Consider the following 23,712-nt stretch of genomic DNA (forward strand, 5'->3'; position numbering starts at 1 on the left):
CCCTGCAGCAAAAATCAACATTGAACAATAGCTAAATGTATTGTGATGCATCTATGTGGTGGTATGTTTTGAAGTAATCAGAGAATGTGATTTCAGGAAAGATAAAATGCATTAAGGCTTTATTTTCAGTATAGCATCAAGAGTGTAAAATATTAGATATAACATAGCACTGTAGCACTGTCCAATCATTGTTCATTGATTTGCTCAAGTGGGCACCAGTAACATCTCCACTGTGAGACTTGTTACTGTTAATGGCATATCGAATATGCGATGGGGAGTTTGCCAGGCTCTGTCGTATGTGTAGGATACTCTTGGTAGCTTGCCAGGGTCTCCAAGAGGAACAAAGGAATCAAACCCGGGTTGGCTGTGTACAAGGCAAACACGATACCCGCTGTGCTATTGCTCAGGATATGTTTAGATATAAACATAAAGAAAAAATATTATAATTCATAGACACATTTATGTTTGGGTGTGGGTACCTTTGATAAAGCATATCCAATATTCAGAGTGTTATTTCTGGCTAAAATCTGTACAAATATCTGTTAACCATAAAATTTGACAAATTCTAAATCATTGTGCAAGGTTTCCTATTTATCCAATATATTGTCATAAAAGTAAGTTAAAATGCATTAAACAAGGGTTGATATCAAGGATATACAAAGTACTTCTTGAACTCCACAAGAAGAAATCATCCAACCCCATCTAAATGTGGGGTGACGAAATGAACAGAAACCTTCTCAAAGAAGAAATCCGAATGGCTAAAAGGCACATGAGAAAATGTTCTACATCGTTAATCATCAGGGAAGTGCAGATCAAAACAACAATGAGATATCATTTCACACCACAGAGACTGGCCCAAATCCAAAAGAACAAAAGCAACCGGTGTTGGCAGGGATGTGGCGAGAAGGGGACCCTTCTTCACTGCTGGTGGGAATGCCGACTGGTTCAGCCATTTTGGAAAACAGTATGAACGATTCTCAAAAAATTAGAAATTGAGCGCCCATTTGACCAAGCAATACCACTCCTGGGAATATATCCCCGAGAGGCAAAAAAGTACAGTTGAAATGACATCTGCACTTGTTTGTTCATTGCAGCACTCTTTACAATAGCTAGAATCTGTAAAAAACCTGAGTGCCTGAGAACAGATGACTGGTTAAAGAAACTTTGGTACATCTACACAATGGAGTACTATGTAACTGTTGGAAAGGATGAAGTCATGAAACATACATACAAGTGGTACTACATGGAAAGTATCATGCTAAGCCAAATGAGTCAGAAAGAAAGGAACAGACATAGAAAGATTGCATTCATCTGGGGGACATAAAGTAACAAAATAGGAGAATAACACCCAAGAATAGTTGAGATAAGTATCTGGAGGTTTACTCCATGGCTTGGAGGCCAGCCACACACTCTAGGGATAAAGGCAGTTCAGAGAGAGAAGGGAGTACCAAATAAAGGGTGTTGGAAAGATCCGCCCACGATGGGAGATATATGTTGAAAGTAGACTATAGACTGAACATGATCTCCACTCAATTCCTCTTTTGCAAACCACAGCACCCAAAGGGAGAGAGAAAACAAAAGGAAATGCCCTGCCACAGAGGCAGGGTGAGATGGCAGGATGGGCGTGGGGGGGGGGATACTGGAATTAGTGGTAGAGGAGAATGGGCACTGGTGGAGAGATGGGTACTTGATCATACAAGCACAAAAATTTGTAAGTCTACAACTGTTCCTCATGGTGTTTCACTAATAAAAATGAATAAATAAATAAATGCATTAAAAATTAAAGATGTGATGTCTAAGCAGAAAAATGATCTTTAAGGGGGCCAGTGATATAGCATAGTGGATAAGATGTTTGCTGGCATGCTGCTAACCTGGATTCGATCCTCAGCACCACCATGAGTGATCCTTAAGCATAGAGTCCGGTGTAAGCTCTCAGGACAACCTGGCCTGACAATCTACATGCTATAGTAAACTGCTCAGTGCACTTGTTTTTCTCTGAGGATTGGCAGTCACATTAGATAAAAAGAGTACTAAGCTAAAAGGCAACAGAAAAATGGATTGAAATCTGTTTCTTTGCAGATTTAATCTGATTTTTTTGTTGGACAAAGAAAGCAGTATGCATCAGTAAAAATAATCTAGTAAACCTCATAGTAATTAGTTGGTACTAAATGTGTAGTGATAAGTGTAGGTATCTGGGAGAAGAAAAACTCTTCTTTTTTTCCTGGCAAAGATGTGTGTATGGCTGCCATGATGAACCACTTCTCCTTCCATTTATTTTCTCTTGGGTCCTCCCCTGAATTCTTGAGGTCTGTATGCCCAGCTGAAGAGCTTCATGTTTCTCTGAGTGCCCACCTGAGGGATTTACTCACAGCATATTGTTTTTCTGCAAATGTCACCTCTGTCATTTCAGTTGTGATACACGCTGTTGACAAGCAAGGAGGCTGGAGAACACTGTGGCATTTTTTTTCTTTTTTTCCCCATCATATTGACAACTTAAAACCTTCCCAAAGAGCACAATCCTTTCAGAAATTTCACTTACTTTTGATTTTATAAGGGTTTGTTTTAAAGGATTAAGGACTATTCACCTTGACCTCACCTCTTCTTAATCACTGGTCTTGATCCCGACATTTAAACTTTATTTTCTGTCAGAAATTCAAAGTCCGAATTATTGCTTTTTAGCAAAGCAAGATAAGCAGGACTGAGCATTTTCAGAATGAATCTTTTTGTGCTAAGGTTTTTCCTTCCTGTTTGAAATGACACAAAGCAGAAGCAAATACCCTTCACATTTTCTGAAAATCTTAGCCTATAAATACTGAACAATGTTAATAAAGAGAACAAATTGATAAATACCAATGGAATGTTAATTTTGATCAAATTTCAAGAGAAACTAATATAGTTTACCATATATGTGCTCATTGACAAAATTCAGAAGGTTATGCAATTTTTTTAACCTAACTAGTCATTGTTTTCATATTCAAATAGTAAAGAATTCAAAACACTTTTGACTGTGTGTCTCATTTCACTCAGACAAAGAGAGAAATTGGTGTCTATCTCCTTGGTACTTTGAAGATATGCTTCAACTCATAGATAAAAGAATGGAGTCCAGAATGTAAACATGAGTGTAAATGGTGTGTGATGTTATCAGTGAAATGATTGAAGGGTTCATACATAAATAGGAGTTATGCAACCTGAATTTCATGGTTTATTTTTTTAATTTACTTAACAACCCATTGTATTCCATAGAACATGACAGGGCATATAGGAAACAATACTTTATTGTCCCTGTGGCAGCCACACCTGACAGAGAAGCTAGTCATCGAGTCTTTGGAGACAGAAATTTGTCTGAAAGACTCCATTGTACATATGATAGAACCTAAAACACATCATAGAACCGAAAACATCTTTTTTCCACACTCTAGTAGAAAGAATATGTTTTCGGTTCTATGATATGTTGACAAGACAGTTTTCTGAGAAGATAAAGTAGAATTTAGAAGACAAAACACACATAGTGGATCGATTTTGCTTTCAGGATGGAGGATGAGTATATACAAATTCTGGTGATAGTAGTTTGTGTTGTGGGAAATATTTTAATCATCTTCAAAAACAGCTTCCCCAACTGAAAAATAATACTACTACCAACTCCTACCTTCAAAGGAGTATAAAGATTATTAAATATGAAGCACTTCACATACCTGATAAGCACTGGACATGTATGTTAATCTTTTGTTCTTCCCTTTCCCTTTAGCTGATTGAATGATCTGAATTTGACCGTTTCTTTAGAGACACAATTAATAATTTAAAGGTGTCAAGTTAAGTTGAGATAATCATTTAATCTAAATGATTGCTATTTTATATTCCACTTGGGTCCATTTGGGGGCCAATAAAAATTATACAATGCCATGGTCATACTGGAGTTATATCGAAATGCAGAACAATTGCTTTTCTGATCTTTCAACCATCAAAAATCAAATAAGCATTCCCAGCTATTAGCTCATTTGATAACTTTTATCGTTTGAGTTTTTGCTTCATGCAAGATTTCTATTTTGCTTGTTTTCTTTTACTTTGCAAAACACTATTATTATAGTAGACTTCATCTGAAGTGCACAAAGTCCTTAGTACATGGGACATTGATAGCCTTGTTCTGCATTTTATCACTTGATTTTGGCCTTCTGTCATTTATCTCCTTGCATTCTCCCCTATGACTGCTACTTAATTCGTCCCAATTGATGCTCAGATGAAACTACTCTCCTGCTATGTACCTGACATGCATTTTCACAAAGGCGCTAACCCACCTTAAAATAAAGGCCCAGGTCCCCTTCCTTCATGTGTTTTCTCAGCTTGGCTTCATTGGAAACACAAATGGAAGAATAGAAGGAAGAAGAGGAAAGGGAAAGTCAGATCTTTCTACTCTGTCTTTGTTTTCAACTGGAAGTAGCTGAAACTCTAGTTCCTGGTAAGAAGCCATATTCAAATTTCCCTGGGAAACTGGGGTCCTCCTAGATGGCACAGAGCTTCCATGTGGAAGGGTCCACACTCAGTTCAATGAACAACCATCACCACCTTGAAATTCTTATATTTTCAACTTGTACCTAGTCCTGAAAATTTTGTAACAAGTTTTGGCACCACACAGTCTAGTTCCAATTCAAATTTCCAGTTCTTTGCTCAAAAGGATCTATAATAGTACCTTTGTGCTAGTCTTGAAATTTCTAGCTTTCCAGGGCCATAAGTTGTGTCCAGGATGAACTTCGGTTGGCATAACTCACTTTCTCTTCTTTCTAGTGACCCTCTTTTAATATTTTACCCAGTATAGCACTTCTCTCATTTTATTTTTCAACATTTTTCACTTATATTTGCATTTTCTTTAATATATCATATCATAGCAGCTGACACATATACAAGAATATATACATTTTCAAAAAATATATACATTTTCTTAAGTAAAATTATTTACATTTATTATAATTACTTTTACATTAAAATTAACTTGTGAATCAATATATCAAATTTTTTGTAGTAGCTAATATCTACATTTATTTAGGTTTATTATTTGTTACTAACACCACTGTATACTTTTTTTTTTGCTTTTTGGGTCACACCCAGCGATGCTCCGGGTTTACTCCTGCCTCTGCACTCATAAATTACTCCTGGGAGTGCATGGGTAACCATATGGGATGCCCGGGATTGAACTCGGATCAGTTGTGTGCAAGACAAAAGCTCTACCGGCTTTACTATCATCCCAGCCCCAAGTATAATTCTGTTCTCTACTATAATTCAAATTCTACCAAGACAATATTTTCTGCTTTTTCAAATTATAGAACAGTTTTTATTTATATCTCTATAAATTGTTTTGTTTACTTGTTTAATATTGTCTCCTTTATTTGTTTTTAGTGTATTTAGAATTCCATTTGACTATTTTCTCCATGAGTATTTTCAAATAAAATTTTTCATAGCAAATTTTATGCAGTTTAATATGCATTAGAATAAATTTTTTCTCTCACATTTAAGTTATAGACTTACCAGATAAAACAAGTGTTTAACATTTTTTGCATCAGCAAAATGAATATTACTCCATTATTTTCTGGCATGCTATGCCACTGCTGATAAATCTGAGTTTAATGTACTTTTGTAAGCTAACTGCATTTTTCTTTTTGGGAGTCTTTAGAATCTTTTCTTATTGCATGATTTCAACTATAGTAGAACGTACATGTGAGCTTAACATTTTTACTTAAAACTTAGAAAACAAATCTCATGTTCTTTTAAACTGCAGAAATTTTTATGCCTTTATTTCTCTTCTAATTTTATTTTTATTCTTATTCATGTTTATTAATTCCTATTTATATTTCCTATCTTGAATATGTTGCTGTAGGTGATGTCATTTCTCCTTTCATATTACACATGACTGGACTTACACCTTAAGTGCTTTTTGTCAAATACAATTTGGTGTCTTCCTTTGTTACAAATTTTTCTATATTATGGTTTTAGCTACTTATTTCATACATTGTATTGTTCACTCTAGTATATAACAGTCACTTCTTCATATAGCATATGTGTCTGCTATCATTTTATCCTGTGTCTATAAGAATATACATGCAATATTTGGTTTCTCTTAAACTGTGTATTTCTGGGGGCTAGTAGTTACAGTGATTATCTTGCATATGGGCTTGATCTCCAGCATCCTATATGGTACCCTGAACATTGTCAAGAGTAATTTCAGAGTGCAGAGCCAAGAATAATCCCTGAGCATCACTAGGTGTGGCCAAAATATGTGCAGGTCATATCATTTCTTTTTTTTCTAATAGAATAATGTTTCAATTATTTTCTTCCATAGATCTTGAGCTCCCAAATGTCTTGTCATTTTCACCTGAGCTTTGTTATTTCCTTGGGATGTCAGCTAGCTTACTTTTTATTGTAAACTTCTAGAGATAATGAAAGCCAGTAGGTTGTACCTGTGCAAGTTGAGCTTAGCCATCTTTTGGATAATGGAAGAACAGATGTCTGTTAGACAAAAACTTCTTGTTCTCTTCTTCTCCACTTAATTTCTTTCCTTCTTTATCCATCTCCTCTCTAAATACTGCGGTCAAAGATAATCTAAATATCCCTCTTTTTACTACATTTCCTCATCTGATAGTCTACAGTCTATAGATAAGTGAGATTATATTTTGTTTGTCTTTCTTCTTCTGGCTTATTTCACTCAACATGATATCTTCTAGTACCAACCATATTGAAGCAAATTGCATGATTTCATGTTTCTTATTGCTGCATAGTATTCCACTGAGCATATATATCATGTTTTCATAATCCATTCATCTGCCATGGCTAATAAAATTTTTAAAAAATAAATAAATTAACAATAACAAAAACTCTCTTTTGGGTAAGACTTTAGGGCTAAGAACTTTTGATTTTTTTATTATGTCTTAACTCCATTTATTTAGAAGATCTTGCATTTCAGAAAATAGTAGTTCCTTAACTCTTACTCTTAAAGTGCTCCTTTCTTTGAGTTTTTGCTTTTGGCATAGAACTATGAGGAACAGAAAGTCATCCAAAGCACTCTGCTTTATTCTCCCACCCCAGTAGACAGATCTAGTTTATGTTGTCTCTTCCTCTTTATATTTAGAAGTACTTGATATTTTTCTATCACACAGATCACAAAAAGCATAAATCACTCAATCTGTTTGTTTAGGGCTGAGAAATGGTGGAAAGACACCAGGAACACACACAGATGACCTATTTTCTCACTTAGGTTCCTGGAATTTCTCCTTGTTGGGTTCCTTGTTCTTCCCTCTCAATGCTATTCATCCTAATAATGTCCATGATTCCAAAATCTTTCACAGATTTATCTTATGTTCCACAGCCTTCTATTAACCTCTGGAATATAGTCTAGCTTAGGGTCAATAGCAGTTTCAATAAAGCCATTATCATACTTTTTCATTTTGTTTAAGCACTGTAGCATTGTACTCCCACTGTTCATTGATTTGCTCAAGTGAGCACAGGAACATCTCCATTGTGAGACTTGTTGTTACTGTTTTTTGCATATCGAATATGCCACGGGGAGTTTGAGAGGCTCTGCCATGCAGTCTAGATACTCTCAGTAGTTTGCCAGGCTCTCCGAGAGGGAGAGAGGAATCAAACCCAGTGGACCACGTGGAAGGCAAACACCCTACCCGCTGTGCTTTAAATAAAATGATGCTCATTTTATTTAAAAATGCAGAAAATGTTTCTGTGGTATATATTCCTAATAGTTGGTTATATACTACATTTACTATCAAACTAGACATATAATAATGTAAACCATGAAGAGACACTGGTTTAATTTTATAGGAGGTACAGGTTTATAAAAGTGAAGAGTTCTGTGTTATCATTCAATGTATTCTTTTCTACTTTTTTTTTAAAATGAGTGCTTATAATTTGGAAGCTATTCAGGTGAAAATTCATAGCTGTGTTGAATTGTTTTGAGTAATTTATTGATAATAGCTCAGTGATTGTGTTGGTAGCAGAGTATATTAAGATACTGTGACAATCTAAAAATAACAATATTTGTTTAGCATTTTGCAAAGTGTTATCTTAGTGACTGATAAAACAAAACTGTAAAACAAGCTTTATTTTAATTCTCATTTTATGGATGAGGAAACAGGGTTAAAAAAGACTGGCTTATTCAAAATTACTCTGCCAAAACTTGAAGTCAGATAAATAACGTGCAGAAAATCATAAGATCTGAGATAACACCAAAACCAGAATACGCAGGCACAAATACCAATTATGCTCATAGTAATTCAAGCCAGCAAAAAGAAGCAGGTGCAAAGAATATATATGTATATTCCTATGGATGCAAAATGGCAAAAAAATAGTCTGCCAACATTTAGTCCAGTTAGAACCTTATGAAATGGAAAAGAGAAAAATACTAGAAATGTTAAGGCAAAATAAAAACTAAAAAGTTTAAAGTGATCTTAGTAATGGAGAATCAGTGGTTTGGGGAACCAAAGCAGGGGGGCCAAACACAATGTAGGTGCCACCCCACAACTTTCCAGAGAAGAAAAAAATTGGTTAACTAGGCCCATTGAAAAACTCAAGATTTCTTTTCCCTATACTGCCTTTACTGCTCCTTTTCTATTTCTCTCCTTCTATTTTGGATTATTTTTTAAATTTTCTTTGAACTAGCAATGGTTTACAAGAAAGCATATGTTACTGAACGCGGGTTCAGTTTCAACCTCCTATATTATGTATGGTGCTCCCAGATTAACTTTTTTGTATGCAGACAACTCCAGACTTATATAATTTTAAGAAATTGTCTGTAGCCTTCTCCCCAAAACTACTTTCTTCTTTTCTCCCTTCTGGAGAAGTTTGGTTCTCTCTTGAACACATGTCAAGCTTACTTTCTCTCCCCTCACATCTCTCTAAACATCTATCCAAACAGATGAGAGAGGTGAATAGATTATCTGGTGTTTCTTCTGAGTTATTTTACTGTTCATAATTCTCTCCAGTTCCGTGTTGTTGTAAAAGTAAAGATGAAATGTTTTAATATGGTGGAGTAGTATTTTATTGTGTATGTACATCACATTTTCTTGATCCATTTCCCTTTTGTTGGACATTCAGATTAATTCTCTATATTTGTTGTCGTAAGGAGTACTGCAATGATTATAGGGGTACTGATATCCTGTTGACATAGTGGTTTTGTGCTAATTTTTGGACAGTTGCCAAAGTATGAATTTGCTTACTCAATATGCAAACCTTTTTATAATGTCTTGGGAAGTCTCCTTACCATGTTAGCTTTTCTTTTTCTTTTTTTGGTTTGTTTTGTTTGGGGACCACGCACATCTGTGTTCAGGACTTACTGGTGGCTCTGAGCTCAGGGACCACTCCTGGCTGTGCTGAGGAGACCAAAGAGTGTTTGCATGCGTGCATGGCAAGTACTTCACCTACTGCACTATGGCTCCAGCCCCTCTCCCAACCATTTTTTGATTGAGCAGGAACCAGTTTGCATTCTCACCAGCAATATGTGAGAATTTCTGTTTCTCTCACCCTCACCAACACCTGTTTCTCATTTGTAAGCTAGATCGTACTCACAGGTGCGAAATGATAGTTCATTAAAATTTTAATTTTTCATTTCCCTAATAATAAGTGTTAATGAGCATTTATTATCATAACAAATGATCATCCTGTTGTTACTCTGTTTGTCTTCTTTGGTGAAGTGCCTATCCATCTACTCTCCCATATTTTTGATAGAGCTTTTTGTATTGCTGCGAATTTTATGACCTTCTTCTAAATATTTGAAAATAGCGAGTTTCAAGATGTGTGAATAATTCTCCCTACTGATTGGGTGTCTTTTCCTTAAAAGGCTACCTCCTTTCACAGTGCAGGTTTTTTTTAGTTTACTGTAATTTCACTTATTTGTTTACGTTTTGTTTTTATTTCCCTAGCTGGTGAAAATCAAATCATTGAATACATCACAGAATTTAATATCATGAAGAACTTTGCCTGTGTTTTCTTCCATGTATTCTATGATTTCCGGTCAAGCATCAGAGTAAAGACTTTGAGTTAGATTTCTGAGCTAACTTTTGTGAATTATAAAAGATATTTTCTCTCTCAGCTTCCCCATTTTTAAAACCACATAAGATATGTTTGTCTTATCTTATCATTCTTTTCTTTCTTTTTAATCATAATCTGGATTATATTATGAGATTGATATATCAGATCATCTACTCTATAATATTGAAGCCCCAAAGAAAGGAATCTCAGAAGTGTTTTGTCTATATTAGTTAAATTGAGATTTTCTTTGTGTTTGTCTTTCCAGTATTTGGAGATCATAAACATTCTCTTTAGTATTTTTTTATTATCCAAATGATTCTCAATTCAGAAGATGAAAGCAGGCTACATTAATTCATTGATCTCAATTACATATAAATATCTAAGATTCAAGAACTATCTTTATCTTTAATAGAGCTTTGAATTTTATTTTGCTTTCATGTAAGAAGCAGTTGTTGAAAGTGTATTTGTTTTTGTCTTCTATTAAGTCATCTTTTAAAACATGAATCTTGAGCATAGTTACTTATGTTAAATGTTTCATAGTTACTTATGCTACAGTTACTTATGTTTCATTCCTTAAAAAAATAGCTGCTTGGCAAGAGAAAGTTTTCATTAGTTACCATGTAATCTCATGCATTTTGTATATAGCATGTATGAGTGAGGTGATCCAGTATTGTACTTCTGCTGTTCTAATTTCATAAAATATGCACTTTTTGATACATGCATTTAACACTATTTTAATTGAGTATAATTTTACAGTTCATAGTTTAAATTTTTAGTGGCACTATAGATATCTTTGTGAGCATGCTTTTCTTGCAGAAGACCCGGGTTGAACCCTAGCAATGCATGGCACCTGAGCATGGAGTCCTAAGCACCACCAGGTGTGACCCTAACTAAAGCAAAATAAAACCAAAATTAATTGGTAATGGCCTATTATTATTCATTTAAAGTCATTTCTAATCTTAATTTTATTTCTTACATGAAATCTTAGTACCATGTCTTTTATTTTCCATACATATGATGTTATTGTTAGAGAATGCTCTGATTCACAAATTTCCAATTTGCTGTTGCCATATAATATTCAGAAAAAATAGCCATATATGATCTCCTTTAGAAAAACACTTGAGTTTATTTAATATCTATGATCATAATTATTGAATGGTCTAGTTGTAATTTTGCTTTATCTGAGGGATTTTTCTGCTTTGTTTGTTTTTTTTATGGGGACCAGCACACATGTCAAGAATCACGCCGAACTCATTGTTCAGGAAACAATCCTGGAGTCCTTGCTGAACCCAGGTCTCCTGAATGTAGAGCCTGCATTCCAGATGTTAAGATATGTCTCTGGTCCTCTAAAAGCTTTCACGTTTGATACAATTCTATTCTGTATCTGTGCTTTGATTTTCCTCGTCTTTGGAGTTTGGTATCCAAATTCAAATTTGAGGTCAAGGTACAGGAGTATATCACCTGTGTCCTTTTCTGTGTATTTGCTATTTCAGACCTTGTGTCCAAGTCATTATTCTATTTTGAGGTCACTTTTGCATGTGATAGTAAACAACAGTCTAGATTCTTTTCTTTCTTTTCTTCCCTTTTTTTAAAGTAATTGCCATTTTTATTAAAACTGTATGAAGAGTCCTTCCTTTCTCCATTTTACAGGTTGAATACTTTGCTGTAAATTAGGTATTCCCATAGGTGTGTGTTTATTTCTGGGTCTGCATGTTTATTGGGTAAATTTTAGTTTAAAAATTGCATGTATTCCATTGGTATACATGTTTATTCTTGTGGTTCTTATTCCAGCATCATATATTTCATTTTTATTAGCAGCATTGCTTTATAGTGTAGTTGGAAATCAAGTACAGCATCACTTATTGATAAGAAAATATAAATCAAACCCACATGGAAATATTACCTCAGACTTGTCAAAATTACATATATATAAAATCAGATACTCATATATGATATGTGTATAGATTACCCATTTATATACATATATGTCTACACACATATATATGTAGTATATAGAAGAAACAAATACTAATGGGAGTCTCAATGAGGATACACCTACCAATACTAATGCATGTTAGAGATCAAACACAGAACTTCACATATAAAAAACATGTGCTTTTTCTTCTTTTGTGCAGTGTCTGGAATCAAGCCAAGACCAAACACATGTAAAGTAGCTACTCTATACCGAGTCATATACTTGAACCTGTGTTTTGCCTCATGACCATAAATCTGAACTGTGAAATCATTTAAATGACATATGGCTCCAATCTTTATAGCAATGTAGTTCACCATTTCCAAAACAGAGAATCCCTTCAAATGCCCATGACATACAAGTGTTAAAAAAAAAAAAGTATACTCAATGAAATGTTACTTACCTCTTAAAAATATGTTGAAATAATTCTTTTTTTTAACTACATTTTGGATGAAGCTTATAGTGATCAGGATATATGACAGAAACTGAAAGGTAATTGCCAGAAAGTTTTACTCAATTGTGAAATAATCATATCTGAAGTGAGTGAACTGGTAAATGCAAGAAAGAAAAAATTCTTCAACTCTATGAAAAGTGTGGTAACAGCAAAATGTAGGTGGAATGGGGTTTGAAAAGTACTGGTAGTGGGGTGAATTGGAGAGTGCAATGGCAATAGAGGAACCCAGGTGTGTCGGACCCGGGGCTGAGATCTCCAAGGTTGCTCGGATCGGGACTTGGACTCATAAAACCAAGCTCCTGGAAGAAAACAAAGCAGAATCTCCTGCCCCTACGCCTGGATGTCCTCACCGGGGTCCCTAGGAGGGGATGGGTTGAGTTTCTCTCCCTGCCCTGAGCAGAACCCCGGCAGCTGAAGACCTCTGAGACCCAGCCACAGCCATGCCGAGACCACTCTCCACACGCATGGACGAGACTCACGCATAATGGAACCGGCAGAGGAACCCAGGTATGCGGACCCAGGGCTGAGATCTCCAAGGCTGCTCAGATTGGGCCTCCTCCACCCAGATCTCCTATCTTCTAGTAGCTAGGCATTACACCCACCAACTGCCCCCGGCTCCATGAAATTTCATCAATGACCACGATCCAGAGACAATAAAACCAATCTCCTGGAAGCAAGCAGCCACATTTGTGGTCTCGAGATTTCTTATTGTCGAGTTCTCAATCTTGGAGAACCCGGCAAGCTACTGAGAGTATCCTGCCCACATGGCAGATTGTGGCAAGCTTCCTGCGGCATAGTCAATATGCCAAAACCCAGTAAAAATGATGAGTCTCATTCCCCTGACCCTGAAAGAACCTCCAATGTGGCACTTGCTAAAATCTCAGGGCTAGGATGGATGGAGACGTTACTGTTGCCTGCTTGAGAAAATTGATGAACAATTGGATGGCAGTGATACAGTGATACAGTGAATGGCAACATAGATTTGGTAGTTCCAGTGTGTTGATATATGTACTTGTAGAAAGTTGAAACTGTAATCTTGAATTTTAACAATGTTGTAAGTCATTTTTGAATCAATTAAATTGTAATATTTTTAAATGAATACACCTGGTTACTCTCAGCTAGCTTCAGGATGAATCTTCATGACTACTTTTCACAGTATTGTTCAATAAGATAAATCAGTAAGAGAGAGCAATGCTGCACTTGGTATTATCTCTCTGAAATGCTGCCCTAGAAAATGTCAAAGAAACTGCAAAGGTGTCTTTGTACGTAGTTTTTATATTTGTGATTATTGTAGTTTTACATGGTCATAGAAGAAGTTTCTGAGTCAGTAAGAAAAGGGAATGAAAGGGGGCCGAGCTTGATAATATGGTAAATAAACTAAATTTCCATAGCCTTACACAAAATTAATAAATTTGTCTTTTGAACAAATGTAAGATTTTCTGTTCAGCAAGAGGCTTTCTTCCCATGATAATTTAAGAGACTAGGATTTATTCAATTTTGGTTGATCAACCCAAGGGATTTTACATCAAATCCAGACAAAAGATGAAAGAATTAAAAGAATCCATTCTTTACAAATACTGAGACCCAGAATCAAGACACATTATATTTGTATTCAGTTTGCTGGAGAACATGAGTCATAATACCACCGGTGGATAAAATAAATGTAAAGAACATAATTATTGGCTGAGAAGTCACTTATCACAAACAACTCTGTATGAGATACAAAACATAAATTTTATTGAAGGGTTGCCACACTTTGAAACTACATCTCAATTTCATGTCCTTATCCTTTTTTATTGTTCTATTAATTTTTTCTACTAGCTATGATAACTGGATACTTAAATAGAAAAATTAACTTATTTACAGGAGAAAATCGTGTATATTTTGAGTATACTTATTCCTATCTTTTAAGAGTATGGTATAGGTGCCAAAAATCCATCCCCCTTTATAAAGCTTATGCGGCCAATTTCTCCATTGTGATGTTTTTAATCTGATAATCACTGTCACTGTCACTGTCCTCTCACTGTTCATCGATTTCCTCGAGCGGATCCAGTAATGTTTCCATTTTGAGACTTGTTGTTACCGTGTTTAGCATATCGAATACATCATGGGTAGCTTGCCAGGCTTTGCAGTGAGGGCAAGATACTCTCAATAGCTTACCGGGCTCTCCGAGAGGGGCAGAGGAATCGAACACGGCATAGCCGGGCTGGCTGCATGCAAGGCTAACGCCATAACGCTGTGCTATTTGATAATAGGAATCAAAATTATTTCAAAAGCACCTATGCAAAAATGACTTGCACAAATGACTCTCTGGTCATACAAAAATCTTTATTCTCAGTTCACATCTCTTTATTTAGCTATTTGAAATTGCAAATTCATTAGCTGAATTCCATTTTCCTTTTTACTGATGGAAGATGTTTTTCTAGTGGAATCTTGTTTTCATTTTTAATTCACTGTGCAAGTACGTGATATATCCATGTTTGGGCTTTTGGTTTTTATGCTGGTCTCAATCTTGTCTTGGTTCCTTTATAGTCTTCAGGAATTAATTCTTATTTAAGATGTTAGAGATGATACCTTGCTCTACTTTCTGTGAAAAATAATGCATCATCTTAAAATCTATTTATGATTTGTGTCAGTGGGAAATATGAAAATGGCATACATGAGTGGACTTGATATATATACTGAAGTAAATTCTAGTATGTTTATTATCACATTAGTATATATGCTGATATCTCAGTGTTTTTACTGGAAATGAAGTGAATTAATTCTAGTATTTATGAAAGATATAGCTGTGGAAATGTAGCTTTCAAGTTGTGTAAAAAATATTCCACAGGCTTGCACATGGGCTGTGAAAATCCCCAACCTCAGGGCTGTGTAAACCTCTCAAGAGTGCAGGGATTTCACATGAAAGGATGTTCTCGGGCTCTCTGGGCAGCTCTCTCTCGCTATCTGTGTTCAGTGCTCTCGAGCCGCTTCTCCACCTGGGAAGACTGTTGCCTTAGACTGACGAAGGAAGAGTGAGAGCCAAGCTGGTTGCTGATTAGTTGCCATTTATTCAATCTCTTGTCTCTCCCAGCTCTCTCCAACCCTCTCTCTTACTCTCTGTGTCTCTGTCTAACCACACAATTCTTTCTTCCCCCTGTATCTGTCTCCTCTATCTCTGTCTCTGCTGTGTCTCTGCTATCGCTCTGCTGTTTCTGTAACTGTCTCTCCTTCAATCAATCAATCCATCAATCTAACCATCCAACAGTCATCCAACAACTCCAACTATCCCAATCAACAATCTTTTTTCCCCCAAAGCTGCTCTTTGTTATCCCCATACCGACCTCCCCAACCACGCCTCCCCACGGGAAGCATGATCAAAAATGTTTTTCCAGACTTCCGTATCACCTGCAACCCATGAGGGCAAAATAGTCTTTTAGGTGTGTTTCTCCTCTCCTTAGACCTGAAACTTAATTAGCATCTTTAATTCTCCTAATATTAACCATTCTGTTTGGACACAGTAATAGACACTTTTAGGCTTGTAGGGTGACTCTCCTGGGGACATCTTACCATAGACTCAGACTAGAGTGCTCATGTCAAATCAATCATTCCTAACCCCAGAAGGGTCCAAATCTAGTTATTACTTTTGGATCATGACAGAATTTGTACATGACCGAGCTCTTAACTTATTGTTAAGCATTAGGGCACTTTGGCCAGGCCCATTTCGATGCCAGGATAGCTCATAGCCCACAGCTTGCCCTGAATCCATCCAATCCCTCGTTGGAACTCTGTTTTTGGAAATCTAGGCAGTAAGGGCAACTGATGCTTAAATTGAGAGAACAGATTTCCAGGAGGCACATTATCTGGTAAACAATCAACTCCCAAGTCACAGGCTTGTCTTTTTAACTGTCTTCCTGTATCCATACAAAAAGTAATTGCTCTGAAATAGCTAATCAAAGCAAAGGACATTTAAGGAGAAGAGAAAGACAATATTCACAAGTCACAGTCTGATCATGAGACAAAGGTAATTGACAGGTTGGGGAACAATCAACAAATACAAGTTCCTAGCGGCTAGGGAGGAAGGGCAAACCAATGTTTTCCTAAAAAGTTGTGAGAAAACAGTACTCATAGAACAGGATATTCAATGCCATCTGTTTTTTCTTAATAATTTATGGTACCTGTGTTTTAATAATAGTGTTTCGCATTGCTAATTCATGGGATGAGGGGTCTGTATGTGATTTTTAGGAGAAATTATCCAAAGTAAAGCACTATTGTGTGACATTTTGAAATGTCTGAAATATTTCTGAAATATCTAAAAATGTAGATATTTCCTTTGAAACAAAATGGCTTTATTTATTAATTAAAGTTTATTTAATGATAAAGTCAAAAACACTATTAGGAAAGGGCTTCATATTTATTTTCTGAGAACACAAAATATTTATACATAAACTAAGTGAGTATATCAGCTTATGGGATATAAGTAACATAGAGTTTATTTGGCCTACAAATCCAGAAAATAACAAAGTACTGATGTTTCACTGGTCTTAAGAAATATGTGTTAGGTTTATGGCAAATAATAAAAATAAAGTAATAGAGGAAGATATAATTTTATTTAAAAAAGCTAAAAGGCAGTGTATTGGGTATCATAGAGCTAGAAAACATTATTATCTTACAGACGAGATTCATTTTAATACAGTAAGGTTTGCAATCTTTTCTAGTAGTCGACCTCTCATTTCTAAAGAAAAAAATTTCGGCAAAACAAAGTTTAGGGTAATATCACTCTGAGTGAGTAAGGGAACGATATACCAATTTTATTGCCTATGAATAAAGATTTTAAGGGCAGAGGATTTATCTAGGCGTATTAAATCTAGATTCTATATAAATAAAAGTTTATTGAGTATATACTATTATCAAAACTATGAACCCAAAGCTAAAATCTATAACCACATCCCAAAGCTTATAGGCTACAATAGTTAAGTCATTACAGTAATATTTGTTTTAATATAAAAATAATCACTTCAATCAACTGTGTGAAAATGTTATAATTTTAGAGGGTTGGAGTGACTATTTTCATCAATAGAGAACATATGTGAACAATATTCAAGATAAGGCTGGAAATTTTTCTTTTCTTTTTTTTGGGGGGGTCACACCTGGCGATGCACAGAAGTTACTCCTGGTTCATGCAGTTAGGAATTATTCCTGGAGGTGCTCGGGGGACCATATGGGATGCTGGGAATAAAACCCTATTCAGTCATGTGCAGGGCAAATGTCCTACCTGCTGTGCTATCGCTCCACCCCTTGAAGTTTTTCTTTTTCAAAAAATTTGGAATCATACCATGTAGAATTTAGGCAACAGTAGACAATTTGTTTTCTATTGCTGGTTATGAATAACATATAATGTTGCATGGCTAAAGTAGTATCTGCAATTTTAAAATTCCGAAATTTTAACAAATCTGGAAATTTTAATTAAATCTGGAGGGATTTCTTGCTAAAACCAGCTGGGTTCCAAGATTTGTTCCTGAGTCTTTGGGATCATGGCCATTAAGCAGCTTGATCAGGAGTCAGAGAGGCCATTCGTGGGCGGTAACTTACAGGGTCTCGTTGGGACAGGGAGAAAAGGGCCGGCTCCACCCCCATCCCATGAGGCCCTGCATATCTCATCACTGCAGGTTCAAACCTGATTGTCCAATGGCTTCTGGAGGATGGTGGCCACCATGCCACCAAGGAGGAACAGGCTGAAGTATAGCACCCTTTCCCCCTTCGGGTGGTCTGGCAACAGTAACCTATTGCGTGGTCCGTACACATTTCTGCCAAAAGATGCTGGATTTCGAGATTTGTTTCTGAGTCTCTGGGGTCATGGTCATTAAGTAGCTTGATCAGGAACCAGACAGGTCATTTGTGGGCGGTGACTCAGGGTCTTGTTGGGGTGGGGAGGAAAGGGCCAGCTCCACCCTCATCCCATGAGGCCCCATGTTGTCTTGTCACTGCAGGCCCAAACCTGACTGTCCAGTGGCTTCTAGAGGATGACACATACGTAACTTCTGGCTGTTTACTTTCTTGGTAAACTTTGCCCCAAGCTTTTGGGGTCTGGTCAAAGGCACAGCAGCAATTTTGGGGTATCTGGAAGTCTGAAGGCACCATGAGGCTGCTGATGCAACCACCTCACAGGTACAGACTGACCTGCTGGCAGCACCATAACCCCATCAATTTCATTTATTATCTATTTTAGTACTGTATATTTACATTGTCTCATTGTTATATTCTTCATTATGCTTGAAATGATTTGCCCATGTGTATATTACTAGCTAAATTGAATTACTAAATTATTTTGTCACAGTTACCATTGGTTTTTATTAACCATTAACAGTAAAGACAACAATCACGCTTTTGTAAGATAGTGTTCTTGTGATTTTTTTCTAGGGAATAATAAAATGAGCAGAGGAAAGTCGACATATGAGAAAGAACTATTTCTTGGACGTGTACAAAAAATTGTGATGATATTGTCTCCATTAGTTTGAAAACAAAAAGTTTTTAAAGGATCCTTAATGTCAGAGAGGACTTAAAAAGTGACTGGAAAGAATTGGGAAGTGAAAATCTAAAGAGAATTGTTCCAAGATTTAACTGGCTTTTAAAAGAGATTCTGGATGAACTGAAATATAAGAAAACACAAATAATCCTTCACAATGCATATTTAATTGCATACAAACCAAATCTTTTTAAGACAAACAAAAATATTAAAATAATTTATGCAGTGTGAAGAAATAGGTTTGTTCTGTCCATTGATCTACTTTAATATCTTTCTAGTAGGTGGAGATTTTTTTCTTTACCAAGGATATTTGAGTTTCAAAATTGTTCTGGGTCATCATAATTTAAGGTAGATATGGTACTGATATCTGATATAAGCCAAGAATGGATGCTGCTAAACATGTGGCAATGCAGAGGAGAGGTTCCCACGTCAGATTATTTTCCTGGTTCAAGAGTAGATAAGTTGAGGAGCACTCATATAGGAATTCAGTATTGGCAGGTGGGACATACCCAGTGGTGCTCAGGACATACTCCTGATGGTGCTCAGAGAACCATATATGGTTCAGAGGATCAAACAGGTAACACATGCATACAAGGTAACTGCTTTCACTCCTGTATTATCTCTTTGACCCAGGACTCATTATGTTCTGACACAAAATCTCTGATTTCAAGGAAGTTTCCTTGGTTGAAGCAACAGGGAAAAACAAACACAGTTTTATTTTACATAGAGACAATTCCTAAAACTTATTGTAGATTGATGTATGATGGGAAGCTGTGCTATTATTAGAAGGTGTTCATGCTTGATTCCCTGCAATAGATCAAAATACGAGTAGACATGTGTAATGTGAGAAATCTAATCATATGGACACATAGATAAAGGGTTCATTGAGTAGACGATAATCAGACACAAGCATTATGCAAAGGGTTTAGTCTCATTTTCAAAGAATACTAAGGAGGTCAATGTGCCTAAAATATAGAAGAAGATGATTTGTAGAAAATAAGGTCAGGATACAAGTGGCCGTAATATTGTAGTACCTTGTTAAAAATCACAAATATTTGGGTCTTTTACTCTGGATGGGAGGAAAAGTCACTGAAAAGAGCAGAGGAGGAACATGATCTTATTGTTGAAACGTATTATCTGCCATGTGAATAGAGTATAATGCTGATTTGCTACTTTATTTAGACTATTGAAGACTACTGAAAGCTATTGAAAACTCAATAACTACTTTATTGAGACTATTGAAAAGCTATTGTGGATTGGTACCAGGTAAAATTCAAGAGTGGACATAATAAGAATTTTTTAAAATTATCTGAATATAATATGAAAAGAGAGTCAAGATTTCTATCTTTGGGGTTAATGAGTCCAAATAGCCACAGTTGTTTGTATTTGATCGAAAATTGTGTAAATACATCCTTAAGTGCATTGGTCAAAGAAATTACATCCATTCTATGACACCGTCATTCATGAATCCAAACTATATAGGGGAAGTGCCACATAAAATATTTATTTAAAACCTATTTCATACATACACTTTACTTTACTTTACTTTTAACTAGAGTTACCAAAATCAAACTTTTGGTAGTCCATGTCACCTTTCTCTAATCTAACTGCTTCTCTGTTTTTGGGGTTGTAGCAATAATGTTATTTCCGCAGGTAAGATTCTGTGGTTGCAGTTTCTTGGATATAAAATAGTATTTTTTTTCATTAGAAACAAGGTAACGAAGAATTTCCCGTGAGTCGTGTCTTTGGTGTTGCTGAAAGACCATTAGAGAAAAATGAAAGAAAATTAATTCCTAGAACATATTCTATTCTGGTGGGTTTAATCTCTAGTTCAAAGTAATCAACCTGGAAAATAAGTCTAATATTCTTTTATCCCAGGAAATGTCCCATATCAGGAACAGCTTGTCTCTGCTCTTAACAGATTGGGCACTTTGAAGTGGTATTAACTAGATCGTCCTTGATGGATAAAAGTGTTGATCCCAATGCACATAACCTCCGTGTATTGTTTTGCTTATGAATCTATTGAGCAACCAGTGGGGGCTGGTTATAGAAAAATTATCTTAATATATACTGAGTACATATGTCATTTTGATTGCCTTACTAGTAAATGTCTTGCATGAAGTGAATTCCCTTTGATGGTCATTCCATAACACGCAAGTTATTTTATTCTCCATGACAATTGTAAGACATCCATGAACATACTTCATTCCTAGACTCGTGACTTTATTGAAACACAGAAGCATTTGAAGACCTGTGGCTATGAGAATCGGCCTAAGTCAGTAACCTAAAGAATATGGGTAATTCCTTTTTTCTAATTTATAGTGATTTTAGTAAATAGGTTCTTTCTAGGGAAAAAATGCTGGAGAATTTATTTTGATGGGAGAAGGTACAAATATTCTCTTCAGAGGGACCCGACTTTCCATAAAATGAGTCAAATTCACTTAAGGTAAGTAACTGGGACAGAGGAATATAGTTCACTAGGCTAAGCATTCTTCGAATTCAGGGTTGAATTCAGCCCCTGTCACCACATGGCCTGAGCATCACTGTGAGTGAACCCCCAGCAGAGAGCCAAGAATAGCCTCCACGCTGGGTATGGCTCAAAAAACTACAGACTAAAAGAAATTCAAAGTCCCAGTCTCTGACCTCTTGATCATTCAAGCTATATTTTTAGCTGCCTGGGATTAAGAGTTTTCATGTTATTTGATCAAGGAATAAACTGTGAAATGCCCAATTATTTCATTAATATACACTTAATCAAATAGCCCTAACTTCTAACGAGCTCAGCTGGCCAGCACGTTCTTTATTACTGGTACATTTCTTTTTCTGTATACACACTCTCTCTGTCTGGTAGTTAAGTGCTGCCAGCTGGCCTCCGTCACTCTTAGATTCATTATTCTTTTGAAGTGAGAGCCCAAAGGTGAGACTACAGGTCCAATCTGAGTTTCTAGAAGTCTATGCTTTGAGGTGCTTGCAAAACCGTTGACCAGTGGACACTGCTGACTCAGTGCATTGAAAAAGCAAGGCCAGAGAGCGAGGGAGAAGCAGAAGTTTCCTTCTCAACTGCTTCTCTAGCGACCTCTATTAACCAAGCTGACATGGCTCCAAAATATTCAAAATAAATATGTATAAAGTCATCAAATATTTTGTCACAGAAGGGCATTTTGAAATTAAAGGGTAATAAATTGAGAGTGGGTACAATTTTAGAATATCTAAATGAGAACTTTAGAGGCTTATCTGAAAGCTCCACAGCTGTGGAACCAGAATGTTTGTAGCTTTTGCAGTGTTTTTTTAGCCCGAGTTTTTTTTTTTTAATTTTTATTATTTTGGTATTTTTTTGGGCAGATGTACAAACTTTTGTGATTATGTTTCAGTCATACAATGATCGAGTGCCCATCCCTTCACCAGTGCCCATTCTCCACCACCAATGCTCCCAGTATCCTTTTTGCCACCCCCCATTCCCCCTCCGTCTCTGTGGCAGGCACATTCCCTTTTACTCTCTCTCTCTCTCTCTCTCTCTCTCTCTCTCTCTCTCTCTCTCTCTCTCTCCTTTTGGGTTTTATGGTTTGCAATACAGGTAGTAAGTAGCCATCATGTTTGGCCCACAGTCTACTTTCAGCACACATCTTGCATCCCAAGAGAGTCCTGTGGTCTCTTCTTTATCCCAGCTGCCTTTCGCCCCCAGCATGTGAGGCTGGCTTTTAAGCCATGGAGGAATCCTCCTGGCCATTAATTTTGTTTAATTGTTTACCCTAAGTTGTTTAAGTTCATGTCAAAATAACAGAGAGAAACAAGAGGGGAAACAGGCATATATCTTCCAAGCTGGAGAGATAGTACAACAGGTAAGGTGTTTGACTTTCATACGGCCAACCTGGGCTCTATTCCTGGCATCCCAGATAGTCCCCCAAGTTCACCAGGAATAATTTCTAAGCACAGAGCCAGGAGTATCTCCTGAGCATCATCATGTGTGGTCCAAAACTCTAAAAGCAAATAAAAAACAGAAAGTCATTTATCTTCTGTTAGAGAAGTGACCTAGGATTTGCATTTATCAACTCCACAGCTTGTGTCACTGAGGAGTTTAATCAGGGAGACACAACTAAATAGAAGATGGCTGGATTATAAAGTCTTCAACTGGAAAACCAGCTAAAATTCAGGGTTTCAAACACAATAAAGAAAGGAAAATGAATGTAAACAATGTACTAAGATAGTGCAAATACCCTATTTTTTTAAAAAAAGAAATGAATGTTAATTAGAAAATTTAATGTCAGCAGTACAGTAATACCATAGTATCATGAGAAAATATTAAAAATCAAAAGAAAGCTATAGATAAAAATTGGTAATATTCATAAATATAAAATACCAAACAAGATTCTTGAAGTGATCAAGTGATCAAACAAGATTCTAAAAAACTAAAATTAAAATTAGAAGTGTAATGTTCCTTAACCAAGTGAGATTTATTTCAGAAATTCAAGATGCCTTTATATATATCCAATAAACATAGTCAAGAAAAAATAAAACATATTATCTTATAGACTGAAAGAGAAACAAAATAATTTCATCATGATTTTAAAAATCATAATAAAATGAGTAAAGAAAAAATATTTTAGCATATTAAAATTTTGTATAGAAAGCCATAAGTGTAAAATTTATAAACTTAAAAGAAGTATTTGATGTATATTTAAAGGTAAAGGTAAAGGTAAAGGCCCTCCCGTTGATCGTCGATTTGCTTATATATATACTTAAAGTAGTATATATACT

Source organism: Sorex fumeus, unplaced genomic scaffold, assembly GCF_029834395.1.
Source record: "Sorex fumeus unplaced genomic scaffold, SorFum_2.1 ptg000003l, whole genome shotgun sequence".
Taxonomy (NCBI): Eukaryota; Metazoa; Chordata; class Mammalia; order Eulipotyphla; family Soricidae; genus Sorex; species Sorex fumeus.